Source organism: Pantherophis guttatus, chromosome 7, assembly GCF_059756535.1.
Source record: "Pantherophis guttatus breed Tessera chromosome 7, ASM5975653v1, whole genome shotgun sequence".
In the NCBI taxonomy this organism is placed as follows: domain Eukaryota; kingdom Metazoa; phylum Chordata; class Lepidosauria; order Squamata; family Colubridae; genus Pantherophis; species Pantherophis guttatus.
Window position 1 is genome coordinate 45,141,081 of NC_142069.1, and position 24,048 is coordinate 45,165,128.

Consider the following 24,048-nt stretch of genomic DNA (forward strand, 5'->3'; position numbering starts at 1 on the left):
CCTCCTGCCCGCCCCTGCGCTATACCTACCTATATTTGTTCATTTTTAGCCCAGCTGATAGGCAGAGTGGATTGCCATGTCAGCTGTTCTAAAATGCAATGTGCTTGCACGGAGTGCAAGTTTGGGGCACATGCGCAAAGTGCATGCACGAAGCAAACTGGTTGTTACACAGGTTGAAACCCACCACTGGTGCTGACCTACCCTCCTTCATTAGGGCTTATTTTGTGGGGGGAGAGCTTATATTAGGCACATGCTTAAAAATCAGGCTAGAACTTATTTTTGGGGTAGGTCTTATTTTTGAGGAGCCATACCTGTGTGGGTATGCTGTCATGGACTGTACAGTTACAAACTCCATTGAAACACACGGATAGTATGAAATATCATTTGGGAGCTCTATTACAATGATAAATGCAAGAAGGATCAGTGTAATAATAACATCTAAATAATTTTTTTCTCTGAAGTGTGTAGCCCCCAACTTGAAACAGTCTCTTTTGGTCTAAGTGAATTATGGTTCCGGTCATGCTATGGAACATACCTGTCTCTTTTTGCTAAGTTTCTGGAACAGTGGCTTTTACAAAGTTTTGAGGGAAAAAACAGGGATAATGTCAGCATTTAAGTTGACTTGATATTCATCCAGTTTACTGTAAATCCAAGCATTCTAACATCAAAAACTTGTGACACCAGGCTAGAATTATCAGTGCATGTATACCAATCATCTCTTACTTGAGGGCATCTAAGATTGTACTGCCATTTAACTCCCATACAAAATTGAAACCTAATAGAACTAAGAAGTACTGGTGGAGGAATGCTGCATATAAAGCCTTTCATAGCTAGAAACTACAATGCTAGAAGGTTCCAGATATAATTATATTACAGTGAGAAAAGTAAAAAAGAAAAACAACCTAAAAACAGTGACACTAAATCACATACGTATAATGATGATCTTTTTAAGTGCCGACATTTAAAGGAACAACAATAATCCTAATTGTTTTACTAAATAGAGGTAATAAAGATTTATTGCAATCTGCACTTACCATATCTTTGTGTCCTACTATATGGGCATTGTATTGTTAAGACAGATTTGATGCAGCTTGTAATCAAATTCCATACATCATTTGAATGATACATGCAAACAGTTTAGTCTTTTCTTCTCTGAACTAAATTGGCAGAACAAAAGATGAAAATAGATGAAATGGAAATGCTTCCTGTTCTGAAAACATGATGAAAAGGCAATATTTGAGCCAAGTTGGCTAACTTTTTATGTGGTAGAATTTTGAAGTAATACAGAGAGAAATACCAGTAGAATGAAGATCAATGCAACACTTCTTACAGTATTCTTCATACAGGATAGTGTCTACTTTGATACAATATTGTGTTTTGTGTGTATGTGCCTTTGAGTCAGTGTTGACTTCTGGCTACTGCCTGAACTAGTCCCTGAAGTCTTCTTAGCAAGATTTCAGAAGTGGTTTGCCATTGTCTCCTTCCTGTAGCTGAGAGAAAGAGAGAGTTGCCCAAGGTCACCCAGCTGGCTCCATGGCAGGATTGCAACTCATGATAACAATAGCAATAGCACTTATATACTGCTTCACAGTACTTTACAGCCCTAAGCGGTTTACAGAGTCAGCATATTGTCACCAACAATCTGGGTCCTCATTTTACTGACCTCGGAAGGATGGAAGGCTGAACCTTGAGCTGGTGAGATTTGAACTGAAGTAGCCTGGAGTATTGCACTCTAACCACTGCGCCACCTCCGCTGTATGATCTTCCAGTTTCTAGCCTGGTGCCTTAAACACTACAACAATAAGCTGTCTTGCTAAAGGATTATATAAAATATTATCTAAATTAATAGAAATAGCACTTAAGAGTTATATACTTCACAGTACTTTACAGCCCTCTCTAAGCGGTTTACAGAGTCAGCATATTGCCCCCAACAACTGGGTACTCCTTTTATCAAACTTGAAAGGATGGAAAGCTGAGTAAGTAGACAAGAAGAAATAAGTGTGTTGAATATTGCACACAAGATTTGTGTTGGTAAAAGTGGCAGAACCAAGATGCTGCCTGGATTTGCTTTGTGAGTTTGGGAGAGAGAGTTTGGGAGGCTTCTCAGCTGAGATGAACCAAAACAAGATTTTTTTCATATCATCAACAAAAAAGAGCAACAAAAAATGTGAATTATATTTTTTGAGAATAAGACTATGCATTCTTGTCCTGTTAATAGTATTAAAATGGGCAAAGGACATTTTTCATTCAATTTGGTATCATCAGCTTTCAAATATCTAACACAAATTAAATGACTTCAAAATCAATGCTTTACCTTTTCATTATTTCCTATAATCCATACCTACCTAGATTCAGGTTAAACCTAAACCTAAGTGAAGGAAAGTGTTAATATACAACATGTGACATTACCATTAGAGATTGGACAACCATTTGTCTGAAATGGTATAGGGTTTCCTGCCTGAGTAGGGGGTTGGACTCCAAAGTCCCTTCCAACTTTGTTATTCTGTAATTAAAATTTTACACCAATATACTGTATATCTCATTAAACTTGATTCTCTAGAACTTGAAATGGCAAACTCCCTTCAACTCTAGATTTGGTATGCTTTATTTCCAGTGGGATTCCAAGCATAAGAATGTACAGAGACCTCTACTGGATCAACCCAAAAGTTCATCTAGATTGGTATCTTGCTTATTATAGTAATTAATAACAGACCTTTTGAAATATAAACGATCCATTGGTTCCAAACAATATGCATAACCAATAAACTCACTGACAAATACATTTTCCTTGAATCGAATTGAAGACGCTTCTTGGTTCAGAAATGAAACATTTTCAAAGACCGCCCTCCCTCCCCATAAATGTCCAGTCTTTTGGAATGTCTTTTGGAAAAGCACTTTTGGGAAGTTGGTGTTTGAATTCTAATCTGAATTCTCCATACTGAATTAAAATTACTAACTCAGATTTGTGCTGCAGATTTTTGTCTATTCATTGAGATCCCATTTATTGCTAAGCCTTTTGCAAACTAAATACACCATAATTATCTAGGTCAGAATAACATGCAAAATCGCATACTGTAGTTGACCAACCATGTTAACTGCATTAGCAAAACATACTAAGGGTAAAACAATCTTTTCATGTAGCAATATGCACAAAGTAAAGATAAATATTTTACAAAAACTAAAGTCTAACATTTATCCTTTGCTTTACCCAAATTATTGCTTTACAATTAAGGATATGTTGATAACCCAACGGGACACTAGAAGCAGGAGTTTTATACTAGGAGAGAGGAAACATTTTATTATATACTTTATATTATATATGCTTTAACTTTGAAATTCTGCACATTTTATTATGCAGTGCTCTTATCAACAAGGATAAAATTATAGGCAAGATTATACAGTACGTGGAAAAGCATTAAGAAATTACCCATGAAAAATGTTCATATTTGAAATAATACCAAGTAATGCATGTGATTCTTCATTCAGGGTTCTTAAACAGGCTTTATATTAGGGCTGAAGAGTGTTTTGGAATTGATTCCAAAAAGATACTTCAGTGCTTAGAGAGAACGTTATTTACATGGCACTTTCATTTTATTTGTAGAAAATGTAGCTTTATTTGCCCTTAAACCAACAGAAGTAGAAGCTTGTATTGGCTAGAGAAAAGATGCACTTGAAATTTAAGCAGGCTATCAAAATTTAAGCATATACTGACAAGGTATTCTCCTGATAAAAACTATTACGGTTTTTTTTGGCGAAAGGATGAATTAATTTGAAAAGTATTGTAGGAAAAAAAATCCATTTGTGACATTATAATTGGCAGATCTATTTAAACTGAATTAATCTTACTGAGTGCAATATGTAATATAAAATTTAAATATAAACTTGGAATATGTATAAAATGTATTCTAACACTTGAGAACAAGATTATTTAAATACAACTTTAGCTTGAGTTCATCAGTATTTGCATTTGAGTTTAAATCACAAATGTCAAAATAAATTAGTACCTGAAACGAAAACTCCACATAATTACACAATTATTGTACCTGAAGAAATTGTGGGTTTTGCTCTGTATGAAATCAATAATTTCAAAGATTTTATGCTTTCTGTGAAGTTATCCAATGAGTCATTATCTTGCCTGCTTACTTAGTAAAGGAGAAGGCTAAAGACGTAGGTTTGGTAGTAGCAGCAAAAATGTATTTTGTTAATATGGTAAACATTTACTTCAGTGGTGCTATTCAGCCAGTTCTATCCGGTTCGTGTGAACCAGTAGGGCGGCTGTGGGAGGCTCCGCCTATCCTCCCGGACGTCATCATGTCCCGTTTTTGACACTGCGCAGAAGGTCTTGCGCACGCATGGAGGTGGCACATGTGCTCCCATTTGTGAACTGGTAGCGAAGGTAAATGAATACCACCCCTGATTTATTTATACCCTTTTTGGTGTGGCTTCATCTACTTTCCCTCAATTATATTCAGTTTTGAGTTTAATCTTAAGAATGGTTAAAAAGTGAATGTGACCTTTGTACTCCACAGATTATATTTCTAAAGTAAATCTTACAATGGCCCAGACAGGGAGGTAAGGAGTATTGAATTTTGAAAATGGTAATTCATCAATATCTAAAGGGAAATAGGTTCCGAACTTTGATTCAAATTATTTTGCTGTCCTCAACTACCATGTTTCCCCGAAAATAAAACCCACCCTGAAAGTAATACCTAGCCTGATTATTTGGCTGGGCCTAATATAAGCCCTACCCTAAAAATAACCCTGGGGGATGGGTGTGGCCAGCACAAGAGGTGAGTGCACAGAGGCCGATGGTGTCTGGCAGTAGCCGCAGGATGCCAGCCCCTTGGCGCAGCACAGATAAGTCCGAGCATGGAGGAAGAGGCAGGGGGGAAACCGACTATCTGGATGTGCTGCACGGCTGTCTGGCTCATGGGAGGTTTGCAGGAGGCCTGTGTCTCCATTATTTCGCCATCCAGGTGAAAATTGTGTCTGCACTGGGAAGTCCTGTAAGCTATTGTGGCTGCGGGCAAGCAGATGGTGGGAGAGAATGGTGGGCAAGCACAAAATAACACACCCACTGAAAATAAGGGGTCCTTTGGTCCCCCCCAAAATTAAAATAAGACCTGGTCTTATTTTCAGGGAAACACGTTAATATATTGTAACTACTGTATTTCAACTTTTTTGAGTGGGGGGGAAATCTTGTATATTTTTACCTCTGTCTAACATGTATTTAGTATAAATGTAAGTTTAATATAGCACAATAGGAAGTTGCAAATTTACTTACATGTTTTTAAAATCAAGCATCTGCAAATACCTATTGGAGGTGACTCTTAAAGAAAGACTTCAAAATCTATTTTTAGATGTTGCGTGAACTTAAAAGATTTTCACTCTAATTCCGTCTCAGCATCCAACACTCTTTTTATTTAATTAGCTTCTTCACTAACTTTAATTATCCAACTATGTGTATTCAAAGAAGAAACATTCCTTCACAGTCTGCCAGAACTCTGCTATTCAAAAAGCACACAAATGAAATACTGGCTATAAATAAGGAAGGGGGAAAAACAAATCGACAGTAACTAATATGATTATCTATAACTAATTAATTTGCAAAATTGAGGATATGTAGAACTGATACTGATAGTCCTCCCTTAGTGATTGCAGTTGGGATTAGCAACTCATTTGCTAAACAATGTCCTGTGACTGTGCCAAATTTATGTTGGTTCTGCTACATCTATTAAGTGAATCATCATGGGTCATAAAATATGACATCATATGACCATGGCTTGCAACTTCCTGCCAGCTTCCCCATTGACTTTGCTTGTCAGAAGCTGGCTGTGAAGATTGCAAATGGCAATGATCTGGGATGCTGTGACCGGTGTAAATGTTCGAGGACCATCAGTAAACCTACAATAAAGGAGAATATTTGTACGTTCAAGTTGAACTCAGGGCTCTTTGGTGCTCTCTGAACTTGGTTGATTTCTTGCAGATTGTGCCCAAAAGACCACTCAGCAAACCCACAGTTACTGAACAAGGCAGTCAATGAGTATTCCTTATACTTAAAAAAGTATATGAAATATTTTTATATTTCAGCAAAATATGTCCTTAGTCCTACTCTTATAAATGAATGCTACAAGCCAAATCATTTAGATATGGGATATAGCTATGAATTCAGTTTAATGTACAACACTGACATATAAATATCCCGAGTTATTTTCTAAATATTATTGTGCTTTCATCACCTAAACACTGCCTTAATAAAAACAGATTATTTAGACATGGTAGAAATATAGCACAATTTAAAAGTTGGTAATATTCTTCCTGTTCAAGATTGAGAATCATTCTACTAATGTTCTGGAACAAAGAAATCCATTTAAAAACTATTTCAGAAAATACTCAATGACTCGAAATGGGCAATCATTCATCATTTAGGAATTATAAAAATCAGTATCTGAAAGTATAGTAGCTTATGTTTTTGTTTTGAGAAGTTTTAGATATTATGTTATGGCTGCAAAATCACGGACTGCATGAGGTTATATTTTGATTTGGACATATGAACATTTTCAATTTCATTTGTACATAAAAGACTTGTTCCTTTCAGGTGCAATGCCATCCAAAAGCTTTTACCTTAATCAGAGATTTATGTTTTTAGCTTAAACATAAACTTAGAATATAATAGTAAGTTGAATTAACCAGTGTTCAAAATGCATATTAATTGTTTGATTGCATTCTATTAAATCAGAGGTCTTCAAACTTGGCAGCTTTAAGACTTGTGGCCTTCAGTTGAAGTTTGTGGCCAAGTTTGAAGACCTCTGCATTAAGTCATTCTTAACTTTACATATCTTTTTCAAGGCCTTCATGGCTGCTCTACCCAATGCCAAACAGAACCTACCCAATGCTATGTTATCTTCATTGCCAATTCTAAGACTGCTTATTCTACCTATTGTCATTATTTATATTATTATATTAATGTCTTCTTTATATTTAATTTTAATTCATTTTTTTTCACTTCCAGTACTAGGGTTTACAGATCCTTTGGATTTTCTGCTAATATGGTAATATCATCAGCATAAAATAGGTTATTGATGTCTCTTCCTCCAATTTTAAAACCACATTCATCTTCTTCCAATCTAGCATCACTTAATAAATGTTAAATATACACTATACGTTTCATAAAAATGGGGAGAGTACAAAGTGTGGCTGCACCTCAAGAACCTTACTAATCTCATAAGTAGGACTTTAATATCTAGGCTCTGAGTGGATTACATTAGAATAAAAATTTATAAAGAACTATCGCCTTCCTATCATTTAATGATTATTTGGATTATTATAGCTCAGTTATAGGTGAGTAATACATACCTACCTACATACATACATATATATAAAATTTGGGATTGTCTATCATTTGTTAATTTTAATGTGCTTATGGTATATTTTGAAAGCTTATTTGAAGCTCAGGAGAAAAATACATTCAATTAAAACACCATGTATGTATCTGAATGTATGGAAAACATTTGATTAAATCCTGCTTAAAATGTATAATAGTACTTTAGCTTTGTCAGCATTATTACTACTAAAGTTAAGTCTAATCTTTCAGAAGACCATTCTAAGTGACATGCTAAATCATTAAAAAAACACTCTTAGTATTTCTGAAAGTTGATTTCTCCAATTAGTGTTGAGTCAGGGAAAAATTTTCTATGGTACATTTGAGCCTTCAGGAGAATCTAAGTCAAGCTGTAAACCTTCACCAGAGGGAGGTGACATCACTTCTACAGAATCTTCTGTGGAGGAAAGGATCGAAAAAGTATGCACAGAAAATGTAGTTTTCAAGACTATTTAAATCAGGGGTGTCAAACTTGCGGCCTGTGAGCCGGATGTGTTCCTGCGCTGGCCACGCCCACCCCCAGTTTAGCAAAGAGGAAAAAAGCCTTGTTATGTCACGTGACAACGTGATGCCACAAGTTTGACACCCCTGATTTAAATCTCTTTGGTAACAGTCATCAAAGTTATATGCTGAGCCAAAGTTACATGCTATAGCTTGTGAATTTAAATCAAATGTGTGGTTGAAATTAACCAGAGGTTTCCTTTATTTTAAGAGTGAAGGATACCACATAGCAGCATTAGAATTGTGGTATTAAATATTTAAACTTAATTTTAGTGAAATATCTGTTAAAACAGTTCTTTTTTCCATTGCCTTCAATGGATGGAAAGAAAAATATCCTGATCTTTTTTACTAACTCTTTGGGAGAAAATTAATTTGTGACCTGTCTTCTGCAGATGTAATTGAACAATCACCAGTCTGAATTGTATGTTTCCTAATTGTAATTAATTATTCTATCACCGAGAGCGGATATGCTTCTTAGTTCTTCAAGTGTCCTTGCCAGGCTGGAACTTCAATTTCCCTCTCACCAACAAGTTTCAGTGAACTAGAACTGGCACTCAAGAAAAAAATACGCATACACATACACCCCCACTGGAAGTCTGAAAAACCTTTGAGAAACCTTGACAAGCTTGCATGGGAAAGGAGCATGAACGACATTTAATAGGAAACTGATTTAGGAAATTCAAGCTGATGTGTGAATGTGACTGATAAGAGGACAGAGTTGCAAAACAAGGTCAATGGTGGCTTAAAATAGCCCACGGGAAATTTACAGAGCAGTAACCTTTGTTATGGATGCTTGAGTGCTTTGTCTGTATCAATTACACAGATTTCCAATGCAAGTAAACTGAGCCCACTAATCTCATTTGCCAGATTTGCCAAATTACAAATTCCTTGCTATTTGGAATAATATTAAAGAATAATGCAGGAAGATGTGTTATTGCCTGTGTCAGGCTGTTTGATTGTTGTGACAGTTGATGTTTTTTCTTTTGAATATTAAGATCTTGTTTATTATTTTAAAGCTTCCTTATAGGACAATTATTTTTCTAAACTCCCTTTTTATTGTTAGTCTTACTGTGTTCTCAATGTTTTCAGGATCTGATCTATGCTTATTTCTTAAACCATCAAGGAATAGATGTTTTGAGAATGGAATGTTCAAAGGCTTTGTAATTCTGAAGGATCCAATACATTTGGGATAGCAGATTGACAAAGGTTGATATATAATAACTATAAAGTAGAATACCAGTATTCACGTGATATGATTCCACAACAAATTGAAATCTGTGTTTACAATGAACGGGTGCTTTCTTTTGAGATCTTCAAAAAGCTAATAGGAAATTCAGTAATTTTTATCACAAACAGGTTAACTTCTTCTACCAACCTGGGTGCAGAATGTTTATTTTATTTATTTATTTGCCTCCATCTTGCAGTTCAAGGTGACAATATTGCAAATTAACAGTGTTATTATCTATTCAATTAGTAATATGATTCTATTATGGTTATAAAATGGCTGTCAAAATAGGAAGAGGTTAACAAGTAAGCAACTTATCTCCATTCTTATTTTTCTTGATTACATGACTATGCATTTGTAAATAGCATAACCAAAGCTGTAATTTTGACCAATGATGCATATATCTAAATAATCTAAACTAATAAAATTTGGTTCACAGACCTAACTGAGAGAGGTGAGAATTGTATCAAGTTAGACAATTAGTTAACCAAATACTTAGTATATGTTATTCCTGATCCACACAACATTCTAAAGAATTAATAGTTTCTATAGCTTGCATAACCTGGCTGAAACATAGATAACACTAGTTAAAACTCTCATCTGCATAGCTTCAGGAAAGTGGCATACAAAAAAACATATTCCAGTAACTAGGGCAAATTGTTTTTTGTGGGAAATTGTCAGCCTAAAAGCATCACTGAGATAAAACAGGCATTGTTGTAACTTTCAACTAGAGAGCACTTCATACCTCTGATGAAAGGGACTTCTGTTCACAAAAGCTTTGTTACTTTTGATGGAGCCAACATATTTTTATGAATATTGTATAATATTTGCACATTGTTTTCATGTGTGGATTGATTGATTGATTACAATAGTAACAGAATGCAGGGCAAGAGTCAGATGCAAAGGCCCCCAGAATATACACATAGATTAATCAGTCTATATCTTGATTTCCATTGCCTTGTTCTGCCCTCTGCACTGGCTGAAATGAGTCAGAGTTAGAAGGAGGAGATATATTCTGAACAATATCTTGAGGCAGGCATCAGAAATAAGGTACATATTGTCAGGTATAAATGCCCTACCCATGCCTAGGGTCAGCTACAGTTCAGTAGTGCAGGGGTTAACCCAGACACCCACCTGGTCAGCTCCTCCCATAGACCCCTCCTTACCTGAATCCCCGCCCACAGGTATAAAAGGTGGGCACACTCCTCCATGTTGTTTAGTTCCAGATGTAACCAGTGATGATGTGCAGAACCTGTAAATAAAAGAGATATATTTAACCTGATGTCTCAAGTCTCTTCATTGGGCCTGATCCATCAATCCTCGTAACAAAATGGTAGCAGAGGATGGTTGGTAAGACCCAGAGACACCAAACCACAAGACAAGGACCCATACCTACCTACGGAATGGCGACACCTCCGAAGCAACGGGAAAGCAACCTATCGGACTCGCCAGGGAAGGTAGGAACCCCAACCACGCCCAAAACCACCGCGATGGAAGAAAAGGGGGAGATCGAGAAAGGGAAAAGGACTCACCACGACGACCAAGAAGAAGAAAAGCTGAGACTCGACGTCCTGCAGCTGTTGGAGGAGCAAGCCGGCGACAAGAACCTCCTTGCCGACCTGTGGAGCTTCATAATCGACCGCGAGGTGGCAAGGAGCGAAGGAGACTCGGACTCCGAACTCGAGGAGCTGGACTCGGTGAGTGGATCGCCCAAAAGGGCACCCCCAACGGCCACCGAGCCCCGAAGCCCCGCTCAAAATTTTAAACGGCGGCCATCTTTGTCCACGTGGCCGGACAAGATGGCCGACCCCCAACCAATCAGCAGCCAGAATTCAAAATGGCCGGCGCGCGAAAAATGCCGGACCATAAACCATGAAGAAAGTGACCGGGGAGAGGGGACAGAATCAGACTCAGACCCCTGGTACACCCCCAGTGAGCGGCAAGTCGATAGGGCCATGAAGACCCTTGCTGCCGCCTTCGGCCCAGGCCTCAAAATCACAAAAGAGGAACCGGAGAGGCCAAAACAGAAAGGAAGGCGAGGAGAGGGACAACGAAGCACCCTCCCGAGAGCCACCGACGCCCATGCCAGCCCGCCAGCCCGCCTACGCACCCCAGGGACACCGCGCCTCCGATCGCCCAGGCCGCACACCCCGGACCGCATGGACTGGGGCAGCTACTTACAGCCATCGCCGGAGCCTCAGCACCGCCAGGATCTTCATTCCGGAGAAGCAGCTGCTGGACGACGCCTTCCGGAGCACACCTGGACCCCCAAGACCGAAGCCGAGGCCTACCCGACCGATAGAGGCCTCTACAGCGGAGCCGCGACGAACAGGTCCTTCCTCGGCGACGGCGGAGCTGAAATGGACTTCGCGCATGCGCTCTTCCGCCTAGAAGAAGAAAAGAGAAAAAAATTACAAAGCGGGACTTTTAAACTACCGGCAAGCGTTCCCATGCCTTACTGCTGCTATAGGCACATAAGGAACCATGGACAGCAGCCAGCAGTAAGTAACTTTACAAATAGTGCTGGGAACTTACCAGTAGACTTTCCCAAGTTGAGGATGGATGGGGGCAATATCCTAGAGTGGTCACAGCAGCTCCAGGTGGTGTTCCTGAAAGAAAACATGTCTCATTTTATTAATGACCCCTCAGAAAGGCCATGGACTTTAGAGCTGGATTGCATGCACCATAGGGCATTCTATCTTTTAATTGCCAGCATATCCCCCACAATTTACCACTGTATTGGCCATAACCTCACAGTATCAGAAATTATAGGGAAAATGTTTCGGTTGTTCTATAGTGAGAGTGTGTCCACCACCACACAAATTTCCAAAGACTTCTTCTCTGCCAGACTTAAGCCAGGGACCCCCATGAGTGAGCACCTAGTGTCCTTAAGCGGTACCAGAGCAGAGCTACACCTTAGGGGAGAAGTTATTTCCGACCAGATCATGAAGAGCGTAATAATTAACTCTTTAGATCACTCATGGAATAACTTTCTAACACACTTAGACACCGTTAGTCTGGGAATGCTATCCGTGGAGAAGCTATCCAACAAGTTGATCGCGGCGGATAACCTGAGGAGAAGCCGCCCCGGCCCTCCCAGAGAACATAAGAGTGAGAAGAAAGTAGCCTTTCAAGAGAAACAGCACAACACGCCAGAGTGCTACATCTGTGGGTCGAGGGGACACATCAAAAGGGACTGCCCCAAGAACTATAGGGAGAGGGGCAGGCCAGAGCATAGGTACAGACAAACGGAAAGACACACATCTGAAGAAAGATATAGGTGCAGGGACTCACCCAACCCCAGGGACAGGAGAGGGAACAGAGATAGCTCGCGCGACAGCAGGACAGGATCCTTATACGGGATAGGGGAGCACGCACACACCACACATCAAGACATAGGCACCAGCTCATGGCTCCTAGACTCAGGAGCCTCCAACCACACCACCTACAATCAGAAACTACTCTCATCATTTAAGAGGGAGGATTTTTCGATCAAAGTTGCGGACCAAAACCAGGTTAGAGTGACAGGCAAGGGGACAGTCACTTTGCCAGGCATAGGGGAAGTAGAGGGGGTACTGCTAGTCCCGGAGATACCCCACAACATCCTAGCCGCAGTAAAGCTCAGCAAGGAATCAGGGGTTGAGGTGACTTTTACCAAAGGTAATGTCAAAGTTAGCAAGGAAGGGGAAGATATAGGGAGAGTAACCGTCAACCAAGGGTTACCTTACATAACTTTCTGCAAGAAAGACACCCACAGCATATATACCAGCTCAGAGATCACAGAGGACACTGACCAGGACAGGACTGAGGGGAAACAGGTAGACAGGAGAGAGGTAGATAACGATAGTAACACGACACAAGGAACACAACACAACAGACACACACAGAGGGGCCCATCAATAGGCAAACCCATACATGACGACTGTGCTCACCTGCTACACCGGAAGCTAGGGCACGTCAGTTTTCCCGTGGTCCAGAAAATGGCCAACTGTACCGAGGGTACCAAAATAAAAAACTGTGAAAACTACCTCGAGTGCTCGGTGTGCAAGTGTTCTAAATTAAAGGTAAAACCCAGACCCAAGAAGTCGTTACGTGCTGCCAAACAAATATTCAACTTAGTACACATGGACCTGGTAGGGCCCCTAAGGCCATCTGTAAATTATAAGAAAAGGTACTTCCTCACTATAGTGGATGACTATAGCCGATATGGCTTCGTCTATACCTTAAGAAAAAAGGATGAGGCCTTCCAAAAATTCAAGGAGTTTTACAAAAGAGTAGAAACTCAAAACAACACCCGGATCAAACAAATCATGACCAACAGAGGATCTGAGTTTCTATCTAAGGACTTCTCCCATTGGCTCAGGTCCAAAGGCGTGATTCACTTTACATCATCCCCGTTTTCCGCCTTTCAGAACGGGGTCGTAGAACGACGGAACTCCACGCTCCAAACAATCGTCAGGTGTACCTTAGAGGACGCGGGCATTGGCCAACACTTCTGGTCTGAAGCCCTGGTCTACTCCAACTACACACTTAACAGAACATGGTCCAGTGTGATAGACAAAACACCATATGAGCTCATGTATAACAAGAAGCCCCAGATAGCACACTTACACATATTCGGCGTAACTGCTGATGTACACATACCCAAACAGTTGCGCAAGAAAGGGGATAAGGTATCCAGAAGACTGAGGTTTATGGGATACGAGCCAGGAACCAAGGGCTTCAGGTTTGTGGACAGCAATAATAGATTCGTGGTATCTAGAACAGCAGCATTCCATGAACAAGCCAACTGGTCCAGAATACACTTAAACGAGGTACCCACCAAGCGAGAGGATAGTCCAATCGAGCAAGCTCAAAACAAAAACGAGACAGTGGGTAGACAGGAAGGGAGCAGGCCCAAGCCCAATCTCCAAGGCATCAAGGTTGAGGGATGGAAAGAGAACCATCCCAAGATAAGTGTCGAATCACTGACACAAAGAGAGGCCAGACATCTGCATGACACTGAGCAGACAGTAACCAGACCGGTCAGGTCAACCAGAAACCAACTGCCAAGAAGGTTAAATGATTACGTGATGCACGTGCACACGAACCACATTACGCCAAACTCCTACGAAGAGGTACTGAGACTACCCCAGGGGGAGAGGGCAAAGTGGGAGTTAGCCATGGCCAAAGAACTGGACAGCCTGAGGAAGCTAGAGGTATACACCCCCACCAAAGTCCCAGAGGGCAAGAACACAATAGGCACCCAATGGATCTTCAAGGTCAAGAACCAAAGCCAAAGCCTATACAAAGCAAGATTAGTTGCCCAGGGGTTTGCTCAAAGGTTTCCGGAGGACTACACAGACACCTATTCGCCCACCGTAAGAACAGAGAGCGTCAAAAGTGCCTTGGTCATCGCATCCCTGCTAGGGCTGGAGGTGCACCAATTCGACGTGCAGACCGCCTACCTGCACGCCAAACTAGACAAAGAGATATACATCAGAGCCCCCCACAGCAAAGAAACCAACAGAGGGGACACCTGGTTACTTCACAAGAGCCTGTACGGGCTAAAGCAATCAGGCAAACGCTGGTACGAATGCCTGGTAGAGGCCCTGAAGTCTATGGGATTCACGGCGACCATAGCCGACAACTGTTTCTTCACCAGGAAAGAGGGGGACTCGCCAGAATACATCCTAGTTTACGTGGATGACATTCTATACATCAGCAAGCACGAAGGAAACCGCAACACCTTCGCCAGCAGGCTGAGCGAGCATTTCACCCTAAAATACCTTGGAAGGATAAACCGGTACCTGGGGGTACAAGTCAACCAAACACCAAAAGGTTTCCAACTGTCACAGAAAGAGAAAATAGAAGAGTTACTCCATAAGTGCAACATGGCAGACGCCAAGGGGTGTGATTCACCCATGCAGACGGACTTCCTAAAAAACATGCATGATGAATCACCCGAATTTGGAGACAACACGCTGTACAGGTCAGTCATAGGCTCCGTCCTGTATATCGCTAACTGGACAAGGCCAGACATTGCTCTATCCGTTAATTTACTGTCCAGGCACGTGAGCAAACCCACCACATACCACTGGGACGCGGTGAAAAGGGTGCTAAGATACCTGAAACAAAGTGTCAATGCATGCTTAACCCTAGAGCCTGAAAAATCCGATGAACCCATCCTCTCATGCTACGCTGATGCTGACTGGGCCGGAGACGCCAAAGGCCGGAAAAGCACATCTGGGTACATATTCTACTTAAATAACAGTCCGGTGCATTGGTACACAGGTAAACAAATCTTGGTGGCAACCTCGACCACTGAAGCCGAGTACATATGCCTCTCCAAAGCCGCCAACAATCTCATCTGGTTCGACGACCTACTCGCCAGCGTGTGGAGAGAACCAGCTTACCCAATAAATATCTACGAGGATAACAAGGCCGCCATAGAAATATCGATGTCCGACGCTGTAAGGCAAAGGTCAAGGCACATAGACATAAAGTATAAACACGTGAGACAGCCCTCCAGAATTGGTTTCATAAAGGCCATACACTGCGATACAGAAGAACAGACCGCAGACATACTCACAAAACCTCTACAAGGCAAACAACACTCACACTTAGTTTCCAAGCTCAACATTCGCCTCAAGGTACCACACAGTCAGTCAAGATTACAGACACAGGTCAGGCATTTAGAGGTGCCTAGGGTCAGCTACAGTTCAGTAGTGCAGGGGTTAACCCAGACACCCACCTGGTCAGCTCCTCCCATAGACCCCTCCTTACCTGAATCCCCGCCCACAGGTATAAAAGGTGGGCACACTCCTCCATGTTGTTTAGTTCCAGATGTAACCAGTGATGATGTGCAGAACCTGTAAATAAAAGAGATATATTTAACCTGATGACTCAAGTCTCTTCATTGGGCCTGATCCATCAATCCTCGTAACACATATTTGCTTGAATAACAATAAAACTGGGTGTTGATTCGGGAGTTCTGGCACAGAACATTTTCTTTGGATGGCTTCTGGCTAAGAATAATTCATTAGTACAAGCAGTGACTGCTTTTCCATAAACCTTCCTGAATTTTGGAGCTTCAATGGAATGGAAACCAGAACATCACTGCTTCTGTTATTTGATTCATATGGGGCATGATAGATTTGGCCATTTGAATCCCACAAGGCTATGCTCAGTACTGGATCTTTCTCTAGTAGTAATTACAAGTGGGCAGTATATGTTTTCCTCACCTTTAAAATACACTATAGGACAGGGGTGGGCAAATGTGGCCCTTTTGCAACCTGTGGACTTCAACTCCCAGAATTCCTGAGACAGCTTGGCCACATTTGCCCACCCCTGCTATAGCACAATGTTTCTCAACTGTGGTGACTTTAAGATCTGTGGACTTCAACTCCCACATTCCCCAGCCAGCTGGGCTTGCTGAGGAACCCTGGGAGTTGAAGCCCACAGATCTTAAAATTGCCAAGGCTGAGAAACACTGCTATAGCGTGTTGGCAGGGAAGCTACCAAATCAGAGGACAATTACCAAATCAGAGGACAACTACACACACCTGAAGGCACATTGGAGAGATAGTTCTTGGTATTTACGTCATAAGGCACCTTATTTTCTTTATTCAGCAAATGGATCTTTGTGATGCTATCAGTAATTTGAAAAGTTGATTTTTTTATTAAAGATGCTTCTTACACTTCACTAAAACTTCATGTAAACCATTTTCAGGACAGGTCCTGACAATCAAATTAAATGCACTGTATACCCAAGTTTCTGGAGCTAACTATTTGCAAAAATTGTGTGCTTGGGTCAGTGTCTTTCATCCCCATCTAGTCCATCCATCAGCAGCACCTATATAGATTTTTTTCCCCACATAGGGAAGCAGGTAATAGTAACTGAAGACTGCAACGAATGAGCGTAAACTTAAATAATCCTTCCATTATTGAAGGGCTCAGTCCAAGAGAAGCCTACTAAAGTGCCAAACCTTGTTTCACCCCTATAAAATTTAATTAAAATCAATAAACAATCTTAGAACAGGCTACCTGAAGACCTTTGGAGACTTTCCCCAGACTATCTCCATTCAGTTTCTTTATGGGAAGTATACAGTTCTTGGAAAATGCCCTTTCATTGGAGGTATATAGTTTCTGGAATTTCATCCTAAATAATCATTACTGCACCCAGATGGTAAACCTTTTTTTCTTTGTTCAGTAGCCTAATCAAGGTATGGATTGTGTGGGTTTATTAGTTTGATTTTTGTAGGTGGTCTTGATGAAAATAACTAAATACTAACTTTATTAGCTGCTGTTGCTTATAGGAAGAACAGAAGAAACAGTGAGTATTTGTCGTGTTAGGTACTGTATCTACTGCAACTAAACATAGCTTGTGAGCTACAGGATAATATGTGTGATTATGCCATTCTTTGTGTTATATTGTTTAAGGTCTCAGAAAAGAATCAATTCAAGTTAGAAGACCCTTTCTTATATCTTCTATGCAGTGTCAGGTTTTACAGGACTGAAAATCTGTGAAAAGGAAACTTGAATAATAGCTAATGACAACTTAGGCATTGTAATAATCAAAATATGATTTATGTTGAACAGCAAGTTAGGGACACAAATAATTGTATTCTGCTTCTCTTGTTCTGTATGGGAATTAAAGACTGTCCAACCTTACATTAATAAATGTCACTGCAGTATTACACTTTCGACACATGCAAGGTTATTCTTTAGAAAGATAATTTAGCCAACATTTGTCAACATAGTTGATTGTTATCTCCAGTCAGAGAAGGTTCATCATTGTTAGCTGAGGTCGATTCATCAGTAAACAAATGACATAGAGCATTGCAGCTTTTCTCATTGCCATTCAATATCAAAAAGCTCTTTCAACCTTGAAGAATAAGGTTAGAAATCGCTCCAAATAAAGAAATTCATTAAATAATAGAATGGTGTTGTACTGAACCTTTCTTTGTACTTTGGTGATATTTTTCAGTGTTTTTGCAAAGGAAGAAGATAAATAAATTCACGAAGTAGAAATTTGTACATGTTTCTTATAGAATGAAGTAGTAAGGGAACTGTATTTAGCTTATATGAAATACAAAACAACTGAGAGGATCTTTACTATTTTGTTGCTGTTACTATATTTCACACAGTAATGCACAAATTCTTTAAAACAAGCTGTCAGGCCTATGAGGTAGATCAGATTAGGTAACTGACTGTATGAGAACTATTTATTTATTTATTTATTTATTTTATTGAATTTCTATACCGCCCTTCTCCCGAAGGACTCAGGGCGGTGTACAGCCAAAAATAAAACCATGACAATATAAAAATTAAAAGCAATTTAAAACAATTTAATAAATTGGCCAAAAAACTCTAATAAAACAACCCATTTAAAATAGTAAAATGTTATTATTATTTAGGCCAGCCCTGCTTGTTGGAATAATAATGTTTTTAAGGCACGACAAAAGGTGCGAAGGTCGTGAATCCTACGAATCTCCGGGGGCAGCTCATTCCAGAGGGTAGGGGCCCCCACAGAGAATGCTCTCCCCCTGGGGGTCGTCAGCCGACATTGCCTAGCGGACGGCACCCGGAGGAGCCCCTCTCTGTGGGAGCGTACCAGTCAATGGGAGGCTATCGGTGGCAGAAGGCGGTCTCGTAAATACCCAGGTCCCAAGCCATGGAGCACTTTAAAGGTGGCAACCAACACCTTGAATTGCACCCAGAAGACCACCAGGAGCCAGTGCAGCTCGCGCAGGAGCAATGTTACATGGGAGCGTCGAGTCGCTCCCATAATTACCCACGCGGCCACATTCTGGACCAGTTGGAGCCTCCAGGTGCTCTTCAAGGGGAGCCCCATGTAGAGAGCGTTACAATAGTCCAGATGGGAGGTGACGAGGGCGTGAGTGACTGTGCATAGGGAGTCCTGGTTCAGAAAGGTCCAGAAACTATACAGTCTATATTGAGATAGACTATCATACAAGAATTTTGTAAGTTCTTCTTCCCCCTCAGTTTCTCACCAAAAGGAGAAATTGGAAGGGAAGTGGCTGAATTACTTTTTTGTAGCATACACAATACATTTTATTGCACTTTCTTGGACCATCAACCATACCTCCTCTAAGATAGGTTGGCAAAGAACAAGGCTGTTTATTCTCCCCTTTGAATAAATAATGTTGAATATATATTAAGGAAAGATGGATTGGAAGATGAGAGTGATTTTAAAATTGAAGGAAGAGACATCGATAACTGTTACGTTGATGACACTCCCAATGGCTAAGAATAAAAATTTTCTGCAAGGTTTAAAACTAGAAATTGAAGAACACAGTGAAAAAATGGAACTACAATGAAATATGAAGAAGACCAAACTAATGACAAAAGGTAGACTAGCAGCCTTAGAATTGATAATGTAGATAGCATATTATTGGATATCTTTTAGGATTAACCATTTAGTATCAACCATCAATACTAAGGAACTTGGTGATCAAGAAATATGCCACAGAATAGCATATTTCTACTGGTTAGAATGCTATGAGATCATGAAGATCTTGGAAATATTCAAATGCCATGTTCTCTCTATGCTTACAAAGATACTATAAGTCCTGGTATTTCCTTTGATACTCTATGGAAGCAAAAGTTAGGCTTTGAAGGAGCAAGATAGGAAGAGTATCGATGTCTTTGGACTTTTTTGCTGGAGAAGACTCTTGACAATGCTGTGGAGAATCAAGAAAACAAGCTGATGGATAATTGAACGAATCAACCAAGAATTCTTATTTGAGACACAAATAATCAGGCTCAAATTATCTTATTTTAGACATATTATATGGAGATCCTAACTATCTGTAAAGGGATCTAGTGCTTGAATGGTGGAAGGAAAGAAGAGAAGAGAAGAAGATGAACAACATCAAGGTGGATAAACTCAGCTACAATTGCCATGTGTGCGCCATTGTGCGCCATTCGGACACCTGAAAGAACAGTTTAGGTATAGAGTGTCATGGAGAAAAATCTATCTATGTGGTCACCCAAAGTTAGAAACGATGGCATGCTATATAATTTGTTTCCAATGTTGGATTTGCTTTAGTCAATACCAATTTTTTTTTCTTTTGGACTTCACATCATATAATTCTGAACACATAGCAATAAATCTAATACAGTAAATTCACAATATACTAACAATTGTTTCTATACTAAAAAACTGATTTTAGAAATTTTAATTATCCAAAAGAAATATACAATTTATTGTCATTTTCTGAATTTAACATTGATCTGAAAAATACTTTTGAGATTTGTTCAGCAGGTCTTTCACTGAAAGAAGAAATGAATAGAAGGTCATATGTTCTTTATGTCTATATTAATTTCATACTACATAACTTCCTCTTGCTTTGTGATGGTTGCCTTCCACTTATCATGATGAAGAAATGATATAATCCATTGAAAAATAATCACATTTAAATATTGGTAACTCTAATACATAAAGCATCTGCTTAACTTTATTATGGATATCATAAGCAGAGTGCGCCAATATTTTAAATGGGTTAAGATAAGGGCAAGGAAATAAATAATGAAATACAGCTCTACATTGATTTATGTCAGCATCATGTGGTATAAAAACCTTGTATAAAGTAATACATTGAACCAGTGGAAAAAAGGGAGTTGTAGAGTATGGTTTCCTAAATTTTCTAAGCCAAATGCATTCAGACATAGGCTGATATATATTAGAGGTTTATTATTAAGCATAACATTACACAAACATGTTTTCTTCCTTATTTTGTAATCTATGGATAGTGAAAAAAAATTCCCATCTTTTCTACAGCTGGATTTCTTATACATGTGATTAGCATGGAAGAAAAAGAGATAGAATGCATCACAACACAACAAGCATGTTGTATTATGTTGTGCATGATAGATTCATGTATCTTAAAAGTGTACCTTGGGGTTGAGGATCCTTCATCTGTTTTGGCATGACATAGAACATAGAATAACAGGTTGGAAAGGATGTTACAAGTCTTCTAGTCTAACCACTTTGGACAAATGGTTGTCCAATCTCTTCTTGAAAACCTCCAGTGATGGAGCATACACAACTTCTGGAGGGAAGATATTTCACTGATTAATACTTCTCACTGGTAATTTCAGATCATTTCTCCTTAATTCTAGGTTGGATTTCTCTTTGATAATCTTCCACTTGTTATTTTTGTCCTAATTTTGTATTTTATTTTAGAGATTTACTCTTAAGCATTACATTACACAAACATGTTTTCTTCCTTATCTTGTGATCTGTGGATAGTGAAAGCATGTTCCCTTTGTCTCCAGAGTCTCTGGCAATGCCATGAGAGCCGAGCAATAAAGAACCCTACTAGCATGCTATCTACATAGATAGGAATATATTTCCCACATATAATAACATAAGTCATATAGCAATAGCAATAGACTTATATATATAGGGCTTTACAGCCCACTCTAAATGATTTACAGAGTCAGCATATTTCCCCCAACAATCTGGGTCCTCATTTTACTGACCTTGGAAGGATGGAAGGCTGAATCAACCTTGAGCCTTTCAGAATCGAACTCCTGGTGTGAGCAATGAGTTAGCCTGCAGCAGTGGTGAAATCTGGCTGGATCTATCCGGCTCGCGCGAACCTATAGGGCTGGAGGCCGGAGGCTCCCTGCACCCACCGGGACATCATTACGTCTCATTTTTGATCCTCTGCGCATGCACATGCACGCTCACATTTTCGAACCAGTAGCGAAAGTTAAGTGCATTTCACCACTGGCCTGCAGTACTACATTCTAATCACTGTGTCAACACAGCTCTTCACTAGTCACTTCCTGTGGTACAACTAACAATAATTCTGATCAGTAAGGTCCTGGGTTTCCTTCAGTTTTTTACTATTTTATTAATAAAGTAATTTATTTATTAACTTATGTTCACAAAGGTTTAAATATCTCAAATTCAAATGTTGCAAAACAATACACTGCCAAATCAATTTTCAATAAAAGATTGAACCTGCTTTAATGAACCTCATCAATCTGTTTATCTTCTCAAAAGTTTTAATAAATTTACATTTCTGAAACTTCAGCCAGTGTGGTCAATGATATGGAATGCCTGGAGCTATATCCCTGGATTATCTGGAGAACCGTATGCTTTTCATTTTATAATAGAAAATATATTTTGGACAGTTTTATTAAGCTAATGGTTAACTTCAAAAGATTGTTGCTATTCTTGTGTGCACTTCCTAATTTCAAATAATATAAATGTGTCATGGTGTATTCTGTTAAAAAATGTGATGTTGTCTAAATAGCTTGGGTCTTTTTTAATGTATTTATCATCATGGCTTATACCAGCATTCTGAAGTTATTGTGTTTGAGGACTGATTGCTGTAAAAATAAGTTGAATAAAAAAATTGATTTGATTTAACTTAATTGCATGTAGTCCATTCAATTTTAGGAGTGATTTCCACTCTAAAACAACCAAAGACTTAAATAATGTCAAAAAGGCAAAAACCAAAACAAAAACCTGTTTTTTAACTTCAAAAAAGGACACTGATCGAAGGTCAAATAGTTTGTGCTCAGATAAACACATGTTGATATTCAGGACTTTGGAAGAAGCTTTTCTAGCCAAATTTGGATATCCAACATCAAAGGTATCATTTTAAGAAGACGTGGCAGCTAAGATTATTTATATAGCCTTGGGGATTGTCTAGTGTATTCAATCAGCTATCTATTTCAGACAATTCCTATCTCTATAAAATATTTCAATATGTAACTATGGAATTACTCAAAATATGAAACTTCTTTGAGGAAAAGGTTTAACAAAGGGAGATACAAGATGCTTTTAGGGATGTTTTTTTCATGCAAATTATTTCAGTTCCAACCACCTAGCAAGCCGTTTCCAGTCTGAAACACACCAAATGCATTGGATTACAAATTCCACTTCCACACTGTCTAGTATTGAAAATTGTTCCAGTTTTTAAGTAAACAAGGCTGGGAAGATTTCTATTTAGAACAGTGGTTCCCAACGTGGGTTCCACATCCCACAGAGGGCAAATTTGATTTTTAATGGGGGCAATTTGAACCTTGTTTAAACCAAGTTAATGGCCTTTTAGGCTTCCTCTGTGTGAGTAGAGTTCACTTTTTGAGTAAAGTAAGAATTATATGTCACAGGGGAGCATCAGGATTTTAGAGATGTTTAGGTGGGGCATCGCCAAAAAAAGGTTGGGAACCACTGATCTAGAACCTTGGAAGTTTGCTGCCAATCGCTACTTATAATACTGAGCTCAGTGTACCAATACCTTGGTCTGTTTGTTTCAATGGGATGTGAATTTTATTTCCATCTGTTATCCAAGGCAAGCTATACTAACAAATGAAGAAATAGTCCTTCAGCATCTTTCCCCTAAAGCACATATATTTGAATTCACATGGCATGAAGAAAAATGAAGCATTACTAGAGCACTAGTTTACTCAGTCTATTTTTACATGTACTGCTTTTATAGATTTTCCATTTTTGCACCTATGGAGCTGTTTTTAGGCCTATTTGAGTTCCCCTCTACTGTGAAGTTATTCGCACCATTTTAGGAGAAAAGTTTTGGAAACCAGCTTTAAAATAGATTTGGCTTTTAAAGCCATTTAAAAAGAAAGACAATTCCAGTCTGCGACTGGGTAGAGGGAAAGAGAAACAGAAAAACAAAAACAAACCCTATGTACCATGTGATGTAACCTCAACATTACTTTGCCAATTGCAGGATTTTCCTTCCTAAATAATGAAGGCCAAATCCCCAGCCACACCCTCCGAAGGTTTCCTACTGCTGGCCTAACATGTAGAATATATGGAGAAAAAAGTCACAGTGAAGCCATACATACTGTACCTGTCTACAAGCCTTCCTGACAGATGCAAGACTTCAAGTATTTGGAGCAATCTCAAAAGCATCAGAAACTATATGACACTGAGACCACTTTAATAGACTACAGAGAA